At 45.5% G+C, this 21,004-nt stretch overlaps 1 long non-coding RNA gene and 1 pseudogene across 2 annotated transcripts; one reads left to right on the forward strand and one right to left on the reverse strand.

Annotated features, from left to right (window-relative positions):
- Window positions 1–5,053: 5,053 nt before the first annotated feature.
- Window positions 5,054–6,160, reverse strand: LOC145539665 (adiponectin receptor protein 1 pseudogene; annotated as a pseudogene).
- An 8,291-nt stretch (window positions 6,161–14,451) lies between these two features.
- Window positions 14,452–21,004, forward strand: LOC145539916 (uncharacterized). Of its 2 annotated transcripts, XR_014078052.1 has the most exons (5): window positions 14,452–14,588; window positions 17,467–17,680; window positions 18,914–18,993; window positions 19,410–19,548; window positions 20,572–21,004. It is a non-coding gene; the product is annotated as an uncharacterized LOC145539916 (long non-coding RNA). The 2 variants fall into 2 exon arrangements; XR_014078053.1 differs by lacking the exon at window positions 19,410–19,548.

The raw sequence follows: 21,004 nt of genomic DNA on the forward strand, positions 1-21,004 counted from the left end.
AATCTGAGCCACAGTCAGTTCCTGGTCTTGTGTTTTCTGATTGTATAGAGCTTCTCCATCTTTGGCTGCAAAGAATGTAATCAATCTGACTTTGGTATTGATCATCTGGTGGTGTCCATGTGTAGAGTTGTCTCTTGTGTTGTTGGAAGAGGGTGTTTGCTATGACCAGTGCATTCTCTTGGCAAAACTCTGTTAGCCTTTGCCCTGCTTATTTTGTACTCCAAGGCCAAAACTTGGAGGGATCTCTTGACCATACTTTTGCATTCCAATCCCCTGTGATGAAAAAGACATCTTTTTTGGCGTTAGTTCTAGTAGGTCTTCATAGAACCATTCAACTTCAGCTTCTTCGGCATTAGTGGCTGGAGCATAGGATTGCTGTGATAAAATTATATGTCAATAAAATGGACAACTTAGAAGAGATAAACAAATTTCTAAAAATACACAACCTCCCAAGACTGAACTAGGATGAAATAGAAAATATGATCACACAAATAACCAATAATGAAATTTTTTATATTTATTTTCTTATTTGAGTTTTAATTATTTTTTGTGGGGTCTTATTTGTGACATGGGTGCTTAGTTGCTCTGCAGTATGTGGGATCTTAGTTCCCTGACCAGTAATTGAACCAGTGTTCCCTTCACTGCAAGGCAGATTCTTAGCCACTGGACCACCCGGTAAGTCCCACAATAATAAAATAGAGTCAGGAAAACAAACAAACAACCAGCAAACAGAAGCCTGGTGCCAGATGGCTTCACAGGTGATCCTCCACACATTAGAGAGCATCTCTTCTCAAGTTATTTCCAAAAAATTGCATAGGAAGGAGTGCTTCTGAGCTCATTCTACAAGGCCAACATTACTCTGATACCAAAACTAGACAAAGATATCACCAAAAAAGAAAATTACAGACCAATCTCACTGATGAACATAGATGCAGAAATCCTCAACAAAACACTAGCAAACCAAATTCAAAAATACATGAGAAGAATCATACACTGTGATCAAGGGTAATTTATCCCAGGGATGCAAGGATGTTTTCATATCCACTAACAATTAATATGATATGCCACATTAGCAAACTAAAGAATAATAATCATATGATCATCTCAATAGATCCAGAAAAAGGTTTTGACATAATTCAGCAATGATTTATGATTTAACAAACCCTCACTTTTCTCTTTCATGCATTGGAGAAGGAGATGGCAACCCACTCCAGTGTTCTTGCCTGGAGAATGCCAGGGACGGGGGAGCCTGGTGGGCTGCCATCTATGGGGTCGCACAGAGTTGGACACGACTGAAGCGACTTAGCAGCAGCAGCAGCAGCAACACAATGGGTATAGAGAGAACATATCTCAACATAATAAAAGCCATATATGTCAAACCCACAGCTATCATCATACTCAGATGAAAGTGTTTCCTCTAAGATCAGGGACAAGACAAGGATGCCCAGTCTCACTACTTTTCTTCAACATAAAATTGAAGCACACACAACATAAAATTGATAGCCACAGCAATCAGACGAGAATAAGAAAGAAAATGAATCCAAATTGGAAATAAAGAAGTAAAACTATTACTGCTTGCAGATAACATGATACTATACATGGAAAATCTTAAAGATGCCACCAAAAAACTACTAGAGGTCATCAATGAAATCAGTAAAGTTTCAGGATACAAAATTAATATACAGAAATCAGTTGTATTTTATATTATAACAGCAAACTATCAGAAAGAGAAATTAAGAAAGCAATCCTATTTACATCAAAAGAGATAAAATGCATAGGAATAAATCTAAGGAGATAAAACACTTATATTCAGAAAACTAAAAGACACTAATGAAAGAAATTTGGAAGACGGCACAAACAGATGGAAAGGTACACTATGTTCATGGATTGGAAGAATTAATATTGTTAAAATGCCCATTCTACCAAGCAAGCTACAGATTCAGTGCAATACCTATCAAAATGCCAATGGCAATTTTCACTGAACTAAAACAATCCTAAAATTTGTATGGAAACATGAAAGACCCCAAACAGCCAAAATAATCTTGAGAAAGAACAAAGCTGGAGGAACCATGTGCCCTGATTTCAACTATACTACAAAGCTGCAGTAATCAAAAGAGTATGATACCAACACAAAAAGATACACATAGATCAATGGAGCAGAATAGAGAGCCAGAAACAAACCCATGCTTTTATGGGCAATTAAGCTTTGACACAGGAGGCAAGAGTATGCAGTGAAGAAAAGATAGCCTCTTCTATAAATGGTGTTGGGAAAACTGGATAGCTACATGCAAAAGGATCAAATTGAAGCACCTTTTCTTACACTGTATAAAAAAAATAAACTCAAAATGGATTAAAGGGCTTCTCTGATAGCTCAGTTGGTAAAAGAATCTGCCTGCAATGCAGGAGACCCTAGTTTGATTCCTGGGTCGGGAAGATCTGCTGGAGAAGGGATAGGCTACCCATTCTAGTATGCTTGGGCTTCCCTTGTGGCTCAGCTGATAAAGAATCCACCTGCAATGCTGGAGACCTGGGTTTGACCCCTGGGTTCAGAAGATCCCCTGGAGAAGGGAAAGGCAACCCACTCCAGTATTCTGGCCTGGAGAATTCCATGAACTGTATAAATTCCATGGATTAAAAGCTTAAGTGTAAGACCTGAAAATAGAAAACTTCTACAAGAAAACATAGGCGAAACGCTCCTTGACATGGGTCTTTAGTAGTTATTTCTTTTTTGATATGTCTCCTCAGGCAAGGGTAACAAAAGCAAAAAGAAACAAATGAGGTCACATCAAACTAAAAAACTTTTGCACAGTGATGAAAACTACCAACAAAATTAAAAGGCTGCCTACTGACTGGGAGAAGAATAGATCCAATAAGGGGTTAATATTCCAAAATATACAAAGCCTTTATACAACTGAATAGCAAAAAAGCAAGCAACACAATTGAAAAGCAGGCAGATAATCTGAATAGACATTTTTCCAATGAAAACATTCAAATGGGCAAGAGACACATGAAAAGATGCTCATCTCTGATCATCAGAGAAATGCAAATCAAAACCATAACCAGATACCACCTCACACCTGTCAGAACGCCTATCATCAAAAAGACAACAAATATCAGTGTGGGTGAGAATGTGAAGAAAAGGGACCCTCCTACTTGTTTATGGGGGTGTCAGTTTGTGCAAGTGCTACAGAGAAGTGCATGGAGGCTCCTTTAAAAATTAGAATATGATCCAGGAATTCTATTCCTCAGTATTTATCTAAAGAAAAAGAACATTAATTCGAAAAGGTATATGCACCCTTGTGTTTATTGCAGCATTATTTACAATAGTCAAGTTATGGAAGCAACTCAAGTGGTCATCAATAGATGAATGGATAAAGAACATATTGCGTGTATGTATGTATTTGTGATGGAATATTACTCAGCCATAAAAAAGAGTGAAAACTTGCCATTTGCCACAATATGGAAGGACCTTGGGGATATTTTACTAAGTAAAATAAGGCAGACAGAGAAAAACAAATATTGTATGATTTTGCTTATATGTGGAATCTAAAAAAAAAAAGATCAAACATAACAAAACTGAAGCAGAGTTATAGACACAGAGAACAAGCAAGTGGTTGCCAGAGCAGGGGAGATGGGCAGAGGAGAGAAAGAGTTGAGGGAGATTAAGAGGTACAAATCAGTTGCAAAAAAAATGAATTGCAGTATGAAATGTAGGGGTTTCCCAAGGTGGCTCTGCAGTAAGCAATCTGCTTGCCAGTGCGGGAGACCCAGGTTTGATCCCTGGACCAGAAAGATCCCCTGGAGAAGAAAATGGCAACCCACTCCAGTATTCTTGCCTGGAGAATCCCACAGACAGAGGAGCCTGGTGGGCTACAGTCCATGAGATCGCAAAGAGTTGGACATGACTTAGTGACTAAACAATGAAATGTAGGGTGTTGGGAATATAGTCAATAACTATGTAGTATCTTTGTGTGGGGAAAGATTGTAACTAAACTTATCATGATGATCAGTTTGAAATGTACAGAAACATCAATCACTGTTTTGTGTTAGTTAACAGGAACTAACATAGTGCTGTAGGTCCATCGTATTTCAAAAACAAACAGGCTCCTAGGAAAAGTGATCAGGTCTGTGATTACCCAAGGTGGGCGGGGAAGGGGGATTGGATGAAGGTCATCAAAAGGTACAAACTTCCAGTTATAAGACAAATAAGTACTAGAGATGTAATGTACAACATTAGAAACATGTTAACCCTACTGTACATTATATAGTGAAAGTTCCTAAGAGTAAATCCTAAGAGTTCTTATCACAAGGAAATTTGTTTTCTATTTCTTTTTTTTTTTTCTCTTTTGTACTCTTTTATTATCATCGTAGTCTTTGCGTCAAGTTACATAGCAATGATAGCAGGTTTCTTTTTAAAGCTTAGTATTAAATATTAAGTATTTTTCCCTACTTTAATTTTACATTACTCTGCCAAGAAAAAAATTAAAACTCAAGTTATCTGAAGCCTGGACACACTTCCATGATTAGCCAGGCTGTGTAAAACTTGGTGGCTTTGATCTTTCTGCTTTGTGAGCAGGCCCAGGCCCTAGAAAGATGGGACCAGGTTATAACTGTTTTTGAAAAGTATGCTACAAAAATGGATGGCCTGTTATAAGCCAGGTTGCAAAGTCAGGACAGAGGTGAGAGAGGGACAGTTTCTTCCAGAAATGGAATTTCTGAAGAGTCCCAGTCCATCGCTTTTCCCCAGAATGGTGGGAGGAGGGGTCAGAGCTCATGTGAACATCCCAGCCCCAACCCTGTGAGGGGACGGCAGTTGCCTGGCCGAGGGGGCGCCGGGGGCAGGGTGGCCAACCTGCCCTTCCCCACTTTTCTCAGGGAGGAGATGGAGAGTTTATTGCCATTGAGTGTGAAATGGGCTAAAGCTTGGTCGGTACTGAATTCTCTAAGAGGTTTCTTATAGAAACCTCTTGTCTAACTCAGACTCTTCTCACTTCAGCAAAGAAGTTATTTTAAAAGCACTTGGGAAGATCCTCCTGCACACTTGGGGGCCGGCTCAGAGGAGAGAGTCATCAGTACAGCCCCCTTCCAGGCCATATCGCAACTCCTGAAGGTGGGAGACACCATAGAAGTGGATGAAGGCAGCTTCCACTACCAGGACATGGAAGATCTGATGAGACTGGAAACATATGTCGAATTTTCCAGGGAAGAAGCACTCAGGAATGCATGCAGCCATAGAGGCCGGCTCTGGTGATGTACATCAGAGCCAAGAGGAAGAACCAGCCATCTGGCCCACCATGGTGGTCTTGATGAAGTCCTCTGTGTTTGTGAAGTGCATGGTAGGCACTCAAGCTAAGCCCCAGGAACACTCTTGCTCTTGTCTGCTAGTGCTTAGGAGTGGAGAACCGGCCCCACTGTGCCACGCTGATGGCAGAGATGCCCAGAACACAGATGATGGATGTAGATGAGCCGTGGCTGTTGGGGGAAGTAGAGGGAGTAGTAGAGCCAGGGGCCAAAACCCCCCATAATCAGTAGGGCAATCCCTGAATAATCCAGTTCTGAGAAAGTCTGAGAGACTTTCTCTGAATGACAGCAGACGGTATGAAAGAGCCAGGAGAAGCTGAGGCAGAGCACCGCTCCCAGGAGGAACATCCTAAACACCACCTTCTCCTGAAGGGGAGGCCATGAAGTACATGTTTGGTCTGAGCATGGTCAGGATTCCCAGAAAGAGAAACAGCACAAAACCAACCAGGAGGGTCCAGATGTTGCCGGTCTCCGTGTGGATGCAGAAGATGCTCTTGAAGCAGGCCCGGAAGGAGGGCATGGGCGGCCTGTGGCCGTGCAGCAGTCAGTCGTTGTCCTTCAGCCAGTCTGGGAGCACGTCGTATGGGATGTCCCTCCAGCACCCCTCCCAGACCTTGTACACAAACTCCTCCTTCTTCTCCATGGCATGGTGGGCCTGAGGGGCGCACACCTCCTCCCCCTCCTCCTGAGGCTCTGGGTATGCCTGCTCCTCTTCAGCTTTGGTTGGGTTGCTGATTGCCCGCTTGCCCTTCTTCTCTACCAGGGCTCACAGCTCTGCCAGCTCCACTGTGTCAGCTGCCCTGTTGCCGGCAGGAGCCCCATTGCCCTGGGCCACCAAGGGTCCCTTGTGAGATGACATCTGGATGGTACCTCAGGGCCCTCTAGCTTCAGCTTGGGGAAAGGGTGGGGTCTCTCAGCCCCAATGAGCAGAGAACTCCCTGTGGTGGGAGATAGGCGGGCAGAGGGCTTTACTGGGGACCGTGTACCTGGCGCTACATCCCGCATCACTGGAGGCAGCCTGTGACTGAGCCGTTTTTCTATTTCTTTAATTGTGGGTCTGTATGAGACATAAGAGATATGGGTTCGATTCCTGGGTGGGGAAGATCCCCTGGAGGAGGGCATGGCAACCCACTCCAGTATTCTTGCCTAGAGAATCCCATGGACAGAGGAGCCTGGTGGGCTACAGTCCACAGAGTTGCAAAGAGTCAGACACAACTGAAGTGATTTAGCACACACACACGCATGAGACGATGGTGTTCACTAAACTTACCGTGATGACCATTTCATGGTCATAGAAGTCAGATCAGTCCGCTGCACCCCCTGAGCCAGACCACGCTGTGTGTCCACTGTGAACCTGGTTCTTGTTTCTTTGGAGAATCTGCTCTCTCCCTCTGGAATGTCCACACATCACCCCAAAATATCCAGGCCCAAGCACCCTCACGACTGCTTCATTCTACATGCCACTGGCTCTTCTACGCACACTGTGAGGGCAGGACATTCACCTTTCTGTAGTTCTAGCAAGTGTGTTTTCCTTATTTCATTAGATAGTTCTTCTGTTGTGTGTTTCATTCTGACAATTCTGTTTCCTGGAACTGAATCGTCGCCCACACTCAGCCCACTCCCTTTCCAGCTTTTCCCCTCTGTTCTGCCTCCAAGTGCCCCTGTCTGATCCCCCAGTGCTCCGAACAGTTCTTCAGCCAACACCATCCTGTTCTGGGGCCTGTCTGTTCACTCTCACTGGCTAATATTCAGCTACTTCTCCTGGTTTCTTGCTCTTATTTCACACTGTGAAGGACCACGCATGAGTTTTCAGGTATATTTCCTTCCTCACACTGATATGACCTTGAGACCCAGAAGGGTCCCCCGCCCAGTCCATTCTCAGTTCAGGGAACAAAATCAGGGTAGGCAGACCCCTCCCAGGGTGACCCAGCCTCGGCCTCCTGGCCTCTTCCAACAGGCGGTCAGTGCAGGGGGCAGGCTCCACTACTGGGCCTCCCCCAGGATGGGCAGGTGAAAGAGGAAAGAGGAATTCGTGTTGCAAACCTGGCCCTGCCAGAAGGATGCTGGGGTGACTTGGTTCGGAACCAGGGCCATGTTCTCCACACAACAGGGGGTTCATTTGGTTCTGTCGCCACTGAGTGAAAGGTGAGCAGGAAGGGTGTTTGTGGGACAGTCGGAGGTTCTATAGGACATGGCCCTTGTGCAGTGACCCTGGAGGGCACTATCGATGGCATGTGGTCTTGGGGGCAGGGCAGCAGCATAAGCACCCACCAGCCTCCCTGCCCACACCTCTCCAGGCCCCTGCAGGCATCCAGCAAATGCCCTCAGGAATAAGATTTGTGTGCACAGGGCCTGGGCCTGCAGGACACAGGGGTCAACCTGTGTGACACCACATGGCCCCCGTAGCCCTGGCCTCTCCCAGGGCACCATCCGCTCCTGGCTTCAGTGAAGCCTGGGCTGCTGCTGCTGCTGCTGCTGCTAAGTCACTTCAGTCGTGTCCGACTCTGTGCGACCCTATAGACGGCAGCCCAGCAGGCTCTGCCATCCCTGGGATTCTCCAGGCAAGAACACTGGAGTGGGTTGCCATTTCCTTCTCCAGTGCATGAAATTGAAAAGTGAAAGTGAAGTCTCTCAGTCGTGTCCGACTCTTAGCGACCCCATGGACTGTAGCCTACCAGGCTCCTCCATCCATGGGATTTACCAGGCAAGAGTACTGGAGTGGGGTGCCATTGCCTTCTCCTGGGTCACAGAAAAGGGCTTGATCCCCCTGGTCCAGACTTGCTGTTGTGTCAGAAAACTCAACAAAGCAGGAGACCAACAAGGAGACCATGGGCTGCTGTGTCAGGTGTTCAGTGTGAGAAATGAGCAAACCTCCCCTTGAATGGACCTGGAATCGCTCATGAGGTCTGCCCTCATCTCTGCATGGCACTCCTTCCTGGGACTCGAGTTTCGTGGGTGAATGCAGCTGCTTTAGGAGAACAGAGCCTGAAGTACTCCCTAGAAGTCTGCTGCGGAGCTGGGCTGTAGCCCGGTTTTCCTATGAAAGTAATGAATTCAAACACAGGAGACGCTGTTGGAAATTAAGAAAAGCAAGCGTTTTTGTAAGCCATGAACACAAGCTGGGCCTGCAGCCAACGAGTCTTGGTCCTGTGGGCTTGTTGTTACATATCAGAGAAATAATTCCATATCAAACTGGAAATGTGTTAATGCACTTACATTACTCACATCACACTTTTCACACCCGCTCCTTGTGAACTCCCAAAATTGCCTGGATTTGCTCTGAAAGCAAACAAGTGTCTCCAACCCAGGCTGAGGAGCCTCATGCCCCTCACGGGGCAAGTCAGAGGAGCAGAGGGCTCTCAGGTGGGGGCAGTTCCAGGGAGAGAGGGAGGCGCCTGGCACTGGGTGAGACCCCAAGAGGGACATGTCCGCAGAGCTGGACAGAGTGACCACACGTCCTCACAGCTGGACAGAGTGACCACACGTCCTCACAGCTGGACAGAGTGACCACACGTCCTCACAGCTGGACGGAGTGACCACACGTCCTCACAGCTGGACGGAGTGGCCTCACATCCTCACAGCTGGACGGAGTGGCCTGGCTACTCTGCTGGGCGCACCAGGGGACAGAGGCAGTGGAGGAAGGGAGAGGTCCAATGCTCTGGTCTTGCTGGTGATCGATCTGTGGTGCTCCAGGGACTATGACCTGGGGGGATGATGCACCTCAGCCTTGGAGGAACTGCCGTTCCCAAAGGATTTGGGGGGCCACCCTGGAGGAGGAAGTTCATGCCCTGACTGCCCCCTCGTGCAGCAGCAGCATGGAGGGTTTCCCCAGCCAGCCCCTCTGCCAGAGCAGACCTGAGAAGGCACCACAGGCCACCAGCCACTAGAGAGGCCTGGGCTGGTCAGAGGGGCAGGAGCCCTGGGGTCAGGACAGTCTCAGCTGGGCTCTGTTCCTCACCCATTTGTTTAAAATTCTCCCCCATCCCTTTCTCACAGGCACCCTAGTGCCTCCCCACCAATACGTCCTCCCCCTGCTGCTTCCCCCTGCTCCTCCCCCACCCTGCTGCCTTCCCCCACCATCTACCCCTCTTACCATCTCCCCCCAACCCCCTGCCCGCACCATCTCACCCCCACCACCTAAGGGTCCTGAGCTGCCACTTGGTGTTTCAGCTGAGCCCAGCTGGCACCCTCACCAACCAACCTGGCCAAGAACCAAAAACAAAAACAGTGGCAGAGAATCCAAAGAAGAGAATCAGTGAAAGTGAATTTATTTCACCCCATGACGTTTACTCTGGGAGCCAAGAAAAGATAAGCCAGGGTCCATTCGGTCCAGAAAGCAGGTTCTCAGCCACCTGGGCAGGGTGTCCAGAACTCTGAGGGTGCTGCTCAAATTATTCAAACCGTGATGCTCAGACAACTAGTGTCTGTTTATTGATAAATATGCCTCCAAAAGTCGTATGTGTATGTGTGTGTGATATTTAAAGGAGGTCATTTAAAGAAAAGTCCCCATATTTTCTGGTAGATAATTGTGGTTTGCAAGAAAAAGAGATTCTCAAATTGCACACTTGAGATGACAGTAGTTTATATGTTCCTGGCTTTGGAATCACTGGTGACATTTAAATAAAACAGTAAAATCATTGCTCTTTCCAGTCGTTTAAAATTCAGAAAGAAAATCATTATAAATTTGGAAGCACCAAGTGAAGGTGAATCCAAGTGGAAGGCTAGTGTCTAGTGATCAACCTAGTTGATGGAAACAACAGCTCCCACCTTGCCCATTTCCTGCAAGCCCCCAGGATCCACTCCATGGGAGAGAAGGGAACACCCCTGCTTCCTGCTTAGGGGCACTGGCCTGGCAGGTCTTCCCCCAGGGAGCCAAGCAAGCAGGCACTGTAGCTGTAGGAGCTCCCTGGTCAGTGCCTTGCAGTCCCCTTCAAAGGACGGAAACAAGTCTGTGAGCAAAATACATTCTTGGTTTGGTTTCTAGAACTTTCCAAGCAGATGCTGAGTCTATTAACAATAAACACATCTTTCTAGTTTGGAAGGCGTGACTGGAAAATGCTGTAGAATTATTTTGGCTTAGGAATTTAAAATTTAATTTCAGTCCCAGATGTTAAGACATGTCTAGAGTTATTTTCCCCATGACATTAAAAAAAAAATATGTGCTTTCTATTACAAAATTGAAAATGCACAGAAATTGTGAAAAATTAAGCAGTGAAAATCCAGGTACCATTATGCCAGCCTCTGTCTCTGTCTCTGAATGTCTCTCTCCCGATGTTTGAAAGGAATTTGCACCACCTCAACCCTGTTCCCCAAATGTGTCACTATGAATCTCCTTTTCTCCTAAGAACAAGGGCTTCCTTTTACAAAACCACAAGAGGGTCATCACAGCTCAGAAGTGTATAAGCTCGTGCAGCCCTTGCTCCACGTTCCCCTTCCAGGGTTACCCTGAGCATATCACGTGTAGCCACGTTTGTTGGTCCAGTCATCACATAGTCTCATGTTTCCTGGTCTCCTTCAGTTTGGAGCAGCTCTCTTGATGTTTCCTCCAGAGCAGTGGCTCTCTAAATTTTTATTTTTAGTTTCTATACTTTAAAATCCACTCTTTGTGATGTTCAATTCTGAGTTTTGACAAATGCACCATTGTGCAAGATTCAAGCCGGAACATCACTCCTGAAAACTCCTTCCTGCTACCTCTTCCAGTCCAGCTCCTCCTCTGCTCTCAGTGCACAGAACCTACGAATCTGTGCTCCACATTATGGTTCTGTCTTTGCCAGAAAGACATCTACAGAAACACAAAAGACCCCAAATAGCCAAAGCAATCTTGAGAAAGAGAAATGGAGCTGGAGAAATCAGGCTCCCTGACTTCAGACTGTACTAGAAAGCTACATTCATCAAAACTTTATGGTACTTGCACAAAAACAGAAATCTAAATCAACAGAACAGGATAGGAAGTCCAGAGATAAATCCACATGCCTAGGGTCACCTAATCTATGACAAAGGAGGCCAAAATAAATGATGGAGAAACGATAGTCTCTTTTTAATAGTGGTGCTGGGAAAATGACAGCTACATGCAAACAAATGAAGCTGGAACACTCCCTAATGCCACACGCAAAAATAAACTCAAAATGAATTAAAGACCTAAATGTAGGACCTGATACTATAAAATTCTTAGAGGAAAATGTAGGCAGAACACTCTTTGACATAAATCACAACAAGATCTTTTTTAATCCACTGCCTTCAGTAAAGAAAATAAAAACAAAAATAAACAAATGAGACCTAATTAAACTTAAAAGCTTTTGCACAGCAAAGGAAACCACAAACAAAACAAAAAGACAACCCATAGATTGGGAGAAAATATTTGCAAATGAAGCATCCAACAAGGGGTTAATCTCCAAAATATACAAACAGCTCATGCAGCTCAATATAAAAAAAATAAATAAACAACCCAATTAAAAAGTGGGCAGAAAGTCGAAATAGACATTTCTCCATAGACGACACACAGACAGCCGATAAACACATGAAAAGATGTTCAACATAGCTAATTATTAGAGAAATACAAATGCAAACCAAAACTACAATGACATATCACCTCACACCAGTCAGAATGGCCATCATTGAAAAAATCTACAAATAATACATGCTGAAGAGTGTATAGAGAAAAGAGAACCCTCTTACACTGATGGTGGGAATGCATGTTGGTACAGCCACTATGGAGGATGATATGGAGGTTCCTCAGAAAGCTAAAAATTGAGCTACCATATGATCTGGCAATCCACCTCCTGGGCTTATACCCAGAGGAAACTCTAATTTAAAAATATACATGCACTCCAGTGTTCATTGCAACAATATTTACAATAGCTAGGACATGGAAGCAACTTAATGGTCCATCAACAGAAGAATGGATAAAGATGTGATACATATATACAATGGAATATTACCTAGTCATTAAAAGGAATGAAATTGTGCCATTTGCAGCAATATAGATGGACCTAGAGATTGTCATACTGAATGAAGTCAGGCAGAGAAAGACAAATACATATGACATCACTTATATGTGGAATCCCTAAAAAAGGGTGCAAATGGACTTATTTACAAAAGAGAAATAGAGTTATAAATGTAGAAAACAAACATGGCTACCAGGGGATGGGGAGGTGGGATACATTGGGAGATTGGGATTGACATATACACACTACTTTACATAAAATAGATAACTAGTAAGTATAGCACAAGGAATTCAACTCAATACTCTGTAATGGCCTATATGGGAAAAGAATCTAAAAAAGAGAGGATATATGTATATGGATAACTGATTCAGTTTGCTGTACACCTGAAACTAAAACAGCATTGTAAATCAACTATACTGCAATAGAAAAAAAAAGAACACCATCTACAAGCAGACCTCAGAGATACTGTGGGTTTGGTTCCGTGCTTACGTGTATGCTCAGTAGCTTTAGTCGTGTCCGAATCTTTGCGACCCCATGGACTGTAGTCCTCCAGGCTCCTCCATGCATGGGATTTTCCAAGCAAGAATATTTCCATGCCTTCCTCCAGGGAATCTTCCTGACCCAGGAATCAAACTGGTGTCTCCTGCATTGCAGGATTTTTTACCCACTGAGCCATCTGGGAATTCCTGGGTTTGGTTCCAGACCACACAATAAAGCAAAAATCAAAGTGAAGTGAAACAGCAACTCTTTGGTTTCTTGGTGCATATAAAGTTAGATTTATACCATACTGTAGTCTATTAATTGTGCAATTAAACCCAGCAGGACCCTAAAGTCCCTTTGTAGGAACAAGCCCCTCACCATATCCCTTGCTTCTTGTTTAGAAAAAACTTAGCCTCCTATACCTCTCTTGAGTTCCGAAGAGCAAATTTAATCAGAGAAGTGAGAAAATGCAGAAACAAAGGAAAACAGTCAAGCTAGACAGAAAAAATAATAGTGTAATCATTAAACTAAGTCAAAGGCCTTCAGTTCCTCCTCAAGGACTGTAGATAATTGTTGTTATTGTTGTTCAATTGCTAGTCATGTCTTACTCTATGCGACCCTGTGGACTATAGCATGCCAGGCTTCCCTGTCCCTCACTGTCTCCTGGAGTTTGCCCAAGTTCGTGTCCACTGAGTCGGTGATGCTGTCCAACCATCTAATCCTCTATTGCCCCCTTCTCCTTTTGCCTTCAATATTTCCCAGCATCAAGGTCTTTTCCAGTGAGTCAGTTGGCTGTTTGCATCCAATGGCCAAAGTATTGGAGCTTCATCTTCAACATCAGTCCCTCCGATGAGTATTCAGAGTTGATTCCTTTGGGATATAGAATATAGATAATATTCTCAGCCATATTCTTAAACTGTTTTGCAGATATTGAGACCCCCCACTCAGGTGGGAGAATTTAACTGTGTGCTGCCCACCAGCCTGCAGCCCTCAGATGGCTGGAACCAGAAGGCCCCCTTATCTCACAACCAGCCAATCAGAGGAAAGGCCACAAGATGATCACACACCCCAAGACACTCTCCTCACAGTGCCTTTAAAATCTTCCCCAGGAGCCATCAGGGAGTTTGGGTCTTTAGAGATTGGGCTGCCTGTCCTTGGTGCCTGACCCCACACCAGGCACCTTGCACTTAATGCTCCCCTCTCCCCAACCACCACCCGATGCCAGTAAGTGGGCCTTGCTGAGCAGCTGGTGAGCAGACCTGAATTTGATTCAATGACATGATCTCTAAAAAGCAGCCTACATACTGTACGTAGTGTTAGTCACTATGTATTAACAGTCGTGTCCGATGCTTTGCAATCCCTTGGATTGTAGCTCCCCAGGCTCCTCTGTTTATGGGATTCTCCAGGCAAGAATACTGGAGTGGGTTGCCATTTCCTTCTCCAGGGGATCTTCCCAATCCAGGGATCAAACCCAGATCTCCTGCATTGCAGACAGATTCTTTACCGTCTGAGACACCAGGGAAGTCCACAATCTGTATGAAATAAATACTTTATTGCTAAAAATGCAAACCATCACCTGACGGCACATTTTTTTTTTTTTTAAAAAAGCAGTGTCTGGGAAGTGGGGTGAAGATAATTATAGTGAAAGGAGGTGGGGAGCCAACAACATGTGACCTCGCAAGGTTTCTTTCTCAGCTTGAAACCACTGAGATCCATCAGAGCTGCTGCACTTGTCCAGTTTGATCTTTCGATTCTGACCAGGCTGTTCCAACATTCACCCCCTGAAAGACAGTGGGTTGTTTCTAGCCTTTGGTCATACAAATGAAGATGCTGCAAGTATCCACATGTGGATTTTGTGTGCAGGTAAGTTTTCACTTCCTTAGAGGAAATGCCCAGGGCATGATTTGGGCATACGGGAGGTGTAGTTTCAATTTTTAAAGAAATTATGGGTGGATGTCTGGAGGGGCTGTGCGGGGTTCTCGCAACACTGCAGGGGGGACCCAGCACCCGGGTCAGCAGCTGCAGGCTTTGTGTGCAGCATTCTAGAAGATTCCTAGCATAGCTTAAGGTTTAATTTGCAAACCCCCACTGACTACTGATGAGCGTCTTTTCCTGTGCTCGCTTGTCATCCATACATCTTCTTTGGTGATCATTTTTCATTGGGCTGTTTGTTTTCTTATTGTTGAGTGTGAAGAGTTCTTTACATATTCCAGATACAAGTCTTTTGTCAGATATGTGATTTGCAAATCTTTTTCAGACATTGTATTTTCGAATTTTAGAATTTCCATTAGGTTCTTTTTAGAATTTTTCTTTCTCTGCTAAGAACTGCTGTCCTTCCATTCATTTCATTCCATTCATCTCAAGTGTTCGATTTTGATGGAAGAACACTTCTTCTTTGATGGAAGAAGTAATCAGCAATGCTCCAAGAGTCTCTCAAGTGGAGCCAGCAATCACCAGGGGCTTGCACTTGTCCAGCTGGGATGGATGCACTCTGCCCCATGACCTGATGGAGTCCCGTCCCCCCTGCGGTGTGGTGAATCCAGTGTCAGCTCAGCTTCCAAAGCTTTTGCTCTTCTGTTTGAGTCTCCGCAGCAAGGCTGCAGCTCTGGGGTTGGTGTCAGGCTGGGGTAGTGGTTCATGCAGAATTTATCCTTTTTGGTGGTTCACGTGGGATTCTGTAACTTTGACTCCGGGACAAGTATCTTGTGGAATATCCCATATTCCAGATCTTATCAACCAAAATAATCAAGTGGCAGCACAAAACAAAGGAGTTTACTTGGGGTCTTAAAAACTACAATCTAGGAGACCCAGATTCAGGTAACCTGGGGAAGGGTGTTCAGGGAAGAGAGTCAGGGACCGCTGAAGACAAAAAGCCATGAGGCCTTCCTGTTCAAAGTTGCCTGGAGAAAACTGACTGACCCTGATAGGAGCTGGGGTACACTTGTCCTAAAGGGACCACGAGTTGTTTTAGGGCCAGGGCCCGGTAAGTAGAGAGACCATCACCAGGTTCTGGAGATGTTCTGGATGACTTTACTGAGTCATGGGCTCAGACTCCATCCAGCCTGGGACTACATAAGTTCCATCCTCAGAGGCATCTGGTTCCATCTGAGAGATTCTTGGAGCATCACTGACTCCACTTTGCTTTTCCTTTCACAACCTGATTGTTCCATACGGTTAAAATGCAGACATTTAAGCTAAAGATGACAAAAAGAATTCACATTCAAAATGTATTTGTGTGTTTTGGTCCCTGATGCAGTGGGGATGGTAGCTCAAGGAGGACAGGGGAAGGGAACGAGCTGGGTGGGGAGCTACTTCTGGAGAGGGTGGTGCAACCGGGTGCAGATGAATGCTGGGCAGCAGGGCAGTCAGTCCAGCTCGGTGACCCTCCCCTAGTCCCACACCCTGAGAGTGCACATGATTAATTTTACATTCTGCCATGCGGCATTTACATCACAGAATCAGGGAAATGCCCCCTTCAGGCTTGTCCCCAGAGAACAGATTGTCAAGCAGTGACATGTGTATCACTACTATGAATGTCCCCCTGGGCCACACAGGCCCTCGCCATGGGCATCCAATCACACCAGGGGAGGTTGCCGGGCCACAGTGCCCTGGCCACCGGGGGGCACCCAGCAAGCTCCTGGGAGAGTCACTGTCCAGGCTGCACCGGCACTAGTTTACTTTTCATGTAAAAAGTTTTTCAATTCAGTTCAGTCGCTCAGTCATGTCCAACTCTTTGCGACCCCATGGACTGCAGCACGCCAGGCTTCCCTGTCCATCACCAACCCCCAGAGCTTACTCAAACTCATGTCCATCGAGTCAGTGATGCCATCCAACCATCTCATCCTCCGTCGTCCCCTTCTCCTCCTGCCTTTAATCTTTCCCAGCAACAGGGTCTCTTCCAATGAGTCAGTTCTTTGCAACAGGTGCCCAAAGTGTTGGAGTTTAAGCTTCAGCATCAGTCCTTCCAATGAATATTCAGGACTGATTTCCTGAGGATGGACTGATTGGATCTCCTTGCAGTTCAAGGGACTCTCAAGAGTCTTCTCCAACAGCACAGTTAAAAAGCATAAATTCTTTGATGCTCATCTTTCTTTATAATCCAAATATCATGTCCATACATAACTACTGGAAAAACCATAGCTTTGACTAGACACACCTTTGTTGGCAAAGTTATGTCTCTGTTTTCTAATATGCTGCCTAGGTTGGTCATAGCTTTTCTTCCAAGGAACAAGTGTCTTTTAATTTCATGACTGCAGTCACCATCTGTAGTGATTTTGGAGCCCCTCAAAATAAAGTCTCTCACTGTTTCCATTGTTTCCCCTTCTATTAGCCATGAAGTGATGGAACCAGATGCCATGATCTTAGTTTTCTGGATGTTGAATTTTAAGTCAACTTTTTCACTCTCCTCTTTCACTTTCATCAAGAGGATCTTTAGTTCTTCTTTGCTTTCTGCCATAAGGGTGGTGTCATCTGCATAGAAAGTTTTTACATGCCCTTTTTATGGCAAAATGTAGGGCTTCCCTGGTGACTCAGATGGTAAAGAATCTACCTGCAATGCAGGAGACCCGGGTTTGATCCCTGTGTTGGGAGATCCCTGGAGACGAGAATGGCAACCCACTCCAGTATTCTTGCCTGGAGAATCCTATCGATAGAGGAGCCTGGCGGGCTGTGGGCTACAGTCCATGGAGTCACAAAGAGTTGGATATGACTGAGTGACTAACACTTTCACTTTCATGTATAGCTTAAAACTTGCCATCCTGGCCATTTTTAAGAGCACAGCTCAGCTGCGTGAAGCACATTCACCTAGCTGTGGACCACCTCCAGAGCCTTTTCATCTCCCAGACTGAAGCTCTGCCCCTGAAACACTGACTCCCTGGCCTCTCCCCAGCCCCTGGCCCCTGGGCCCCACCATCTACCTTCTGTCTCTACGGATCTGGCTCCTCCAGGGACCTCAGGTAAGGGAATTGTCCAGAGTTTGTCCTTTTGCGTTTGGCTTATGTCACTGAGCGCAGTGTCCTCAAGGTTCACTCATGTGGTAGCACCTGTTAGTGCCCCTCCTTCCTGAAGCCGAACAGTATTCCATTGTGTGGATCACACGCTATTCATCCATCATCCATCGGTGAGCACTTGTCAATTTATGTTACACTATCTTTTCTTGATAAAGAAACACAGGTACTTAGGGTTTTAAATGTTCAGGTAAAACAAAAGACAGAATGAAAGATAGTCTTCCCACTATGCGGCCCTCCAACCCTCAGAGCAAGACTAAGCCCCAGGTGGAAACTGGCTCGCGTGTGCTGTCCTCCCAGCTCCTCTCCAGGGCTGTAAAGGCCCAACCAGCATCCCTGCCGGACTCACCAAGGTTCATGTCCTGGTCCCTGTGCTGTCATGGCCGACCTTGTGGGGATGCTGGTGCCCCCACAGGCTGAAGACTCAGGACTGTGGCCCACCGGAGGAGAAGCCCCGAGCAGGGAGGGGCGGGCCATGGAGAGCTCCCCGGGGATGCTGCCTGTTCAAATGCTGCTCTCTGGGCCAGCTTTGGCAGCCGGTGTTTCCTGCAGGATTATCTGCTTCACTCTTTATTTGTTTTGGATTGAGAGGATCCTTTCATTTCCTCTGCTGCTCTGCTTATTTCCTGTCCTCTTCTTAAAATTCTGTGTTTGTTTCTCTTTCTATTATTCTTGATGGAATTATCTAGTGTTTTTATCTGTTTTATCGGTTATTTCCCCTCAAAGATCTGCTTGTGGGTTTATTATTCTATTACTTTTCTATTTCAATTACTCCATGTTTACTTTCAGTAGTTCTTTTCTTCTGGTTTTCTTCTGTTTTAAAATTTGTTTTCTTGCATATCGCATTAAAAATCAATTGTATGTCCATTTGTTTTCACCTAAATATAGGTATTTTTAAATATGCTTTTTTAATTTATATTTTATTTTTAACCTTATTTTATATTTTAACCATATCCCATAGGTTCTAGTGTTTTTACTTATATATTATTTTATAAATAGCCTATCTTTGAGGCTTTCTTTCATTTTAGAACCAGTGGCTATTGGAGAGTTTGGGGTGTTTTTGCCTGGTAGGATTTTTTTTCCTATTTCCATTACTAATGCTTAAAAAAATTTTGCACTTCAACTAGAGAATGTGATCTCTCGATTTACTGAGGTTTTCTTTGTCTCCTTAAACACCTGAAGGGGAAAATGTACCCTTTTTGTCAGGGTGAGAAATTCTCAGATGAAGCCATTAATCACAAAGGCCTGGTGGATGCACTAAGGTAAGAGCACAATGTTCTGTTGCCCTTGGTAACGACACCAGAGGGACCCATCGGTCATGGTTTAGAACTTTGCTTGTTCTCACCTCCATTTGCCCCAACTGAGAGGAGAGACCTGAGTCTTCTGTTACTTCTGTGTTTCCTCTGCACCTGCTGCTTTTGTTTTCTGCATTTCGGCACTGTTCCGGATCTGCATCTCCACCTGGGGGCTCTCTGACCAGGTGGGCAGCTCCCTGACCAGTAGGAGGTTCCCTGACCTGTGGGTGGCTCCCAGTCTCCCTGACGGGACCTGGCTACTGTCACCTGCTCTTCTTCTTGCATCTGTTGTCATGTCTGGTCCAACCTCCCCCTGTACTACAGCTGTGCTTCATATAGAAAGATGTCCCCCATACACCCTGAGGAATGTTTTCTCTATCGAGAGGTGAACAGCATGAGGGAAGTCATCAGAGAGGGGGCCCACAGCCTGAGAAGGATCCAAAGGGACAGCTGGAACACCTGAAACCCAGACCTCAACCCAGGGCCTCAGCCCCACCCAAATTGGCACATCTGAGCATCCAGGTTAGCACACTCTCAATCCCCACCATGGGCCAGTGCCTGAAAGTATTTCTGGAGACCCCCAGCCTCATGAGAATTATATTCTCTCCTGGGGGTGCCTGAGCAAGAGAAGCAGCTACCTGGGAAGAAAATCGGCTTAGTTCCCTGCCTAGGAAGGAGAACCTCTCTGCCTTCATATCTGAGCGCTAGCCTGCTGGCCCGCTGGCCCCACTGGGTCTCACCTGACCTCACCTGGCCTCACCTGTCCCCACTTGGCCCCAACTGTCCCCACCTGGACTCATCTGATCCCATCTGGCCTCACCTATTCCCACCTGGCCCCCAGCAGTCCCAAGCCTATGCCTGTCTGTTCCCACAACCCCCTGCTGCAGACCAATGGACGCCCTGAGGACAGGCCTTTGGGGGGATTTGTGTGATAGTTCCCAAGCCCTGGGCCTTCAACCTTGGCCTGAGGCCACTCATGCAAGGAAAGTTCACACTGAGGAGTGGGGAAGGTCTTCTGGCTCATACAGGAGTTAACTTGAATTTTATGCTAGTGAAACAGCCTGTTTGTGGCCTGTCAAATTTATACTGTACATCTACTTTAATTATTAATGGAAAGGGTGCGTGGTCCAGAAGTAAAGAGTGTTCATGTTAAAAATAAAGATTAAATGCCTCCTTTCCTGGGATGCCAGTGCTGGTCCTTTGATGATAAGACTCCCTCCCAGGTGCCAAGGCTATGCTGACTCACTTGTTGTTATTGTTCAGTCGCCGGGTCATTTCCAATTCTTTGCGACCCCATGGTCTGCTGTATGCCAGGCTTCCCTGTCTCACTATCTCTCAGAGTTTGCTCAAACTCATGTCCATTGTGTTGGTGATGTCATCCAACCATCCCATCCTCTATCAACCCCTTCTTCTCTGGCCTTCAATCTTTCCCAGCATCAGGGTCTTTTCCAATGAGTTGGCTCTTCGCATCAGGTGGCCCAACCATTGGAGCTTCAGTTTCAACATCAGTCCTTCCAATGAATATTCAAAGTTGATTTCCTTTAGGGTTGACCGGTTTGATGTCCTTGCACTCCAAGGGACTCTCAAGACTTCTCCAACACCACAGTTCGAAAGCATCAATTCTTCAGCCTTCTTTATGGTCCAACTCTCACATCCATACATGACTACTGGAAAAACCATAGTTTTGACTATATGGACCTTTGGTGATAAAGAGATGTCTCTGCTTTTTAATATGCTGTCTAGGTTTGTCATAGCTTTTCTTCCAAGATGCCAGCTGACTCGCTAGGTACTTGCTAGTCTTTTTTTTGAAAGCTTGAAGGAATGTAACCCTGACCTATTAATACTCTTTGTTCTGAAAGACATAAAACTGCTGAAATCCGTGCTCCTTGGAGCCATTCCTCAGAGTTTTCTGAGAGGCTGTCGTCCAGGCTATCGTTCTCAGTTTGACTCAAATGAAACTCTCTGTTTATTACTATTA

This window comes from Giraffa tippelskirchi, chromosome 2 (genome assembly GCF_054371585.1).
Source record: "Giraffa tippelskirchi isolate mGirTip1 chromosome 2, T2T-mGirTip1v1.2.pri, whole genome shotgun sequence".
Classification (NCBI taxonomy): Eukaryota; Metazoa; Chordata; class Mammalia; order Artiodactyla; family Giraffidae; genus Giraffa; species Giraffa tippelskirchi.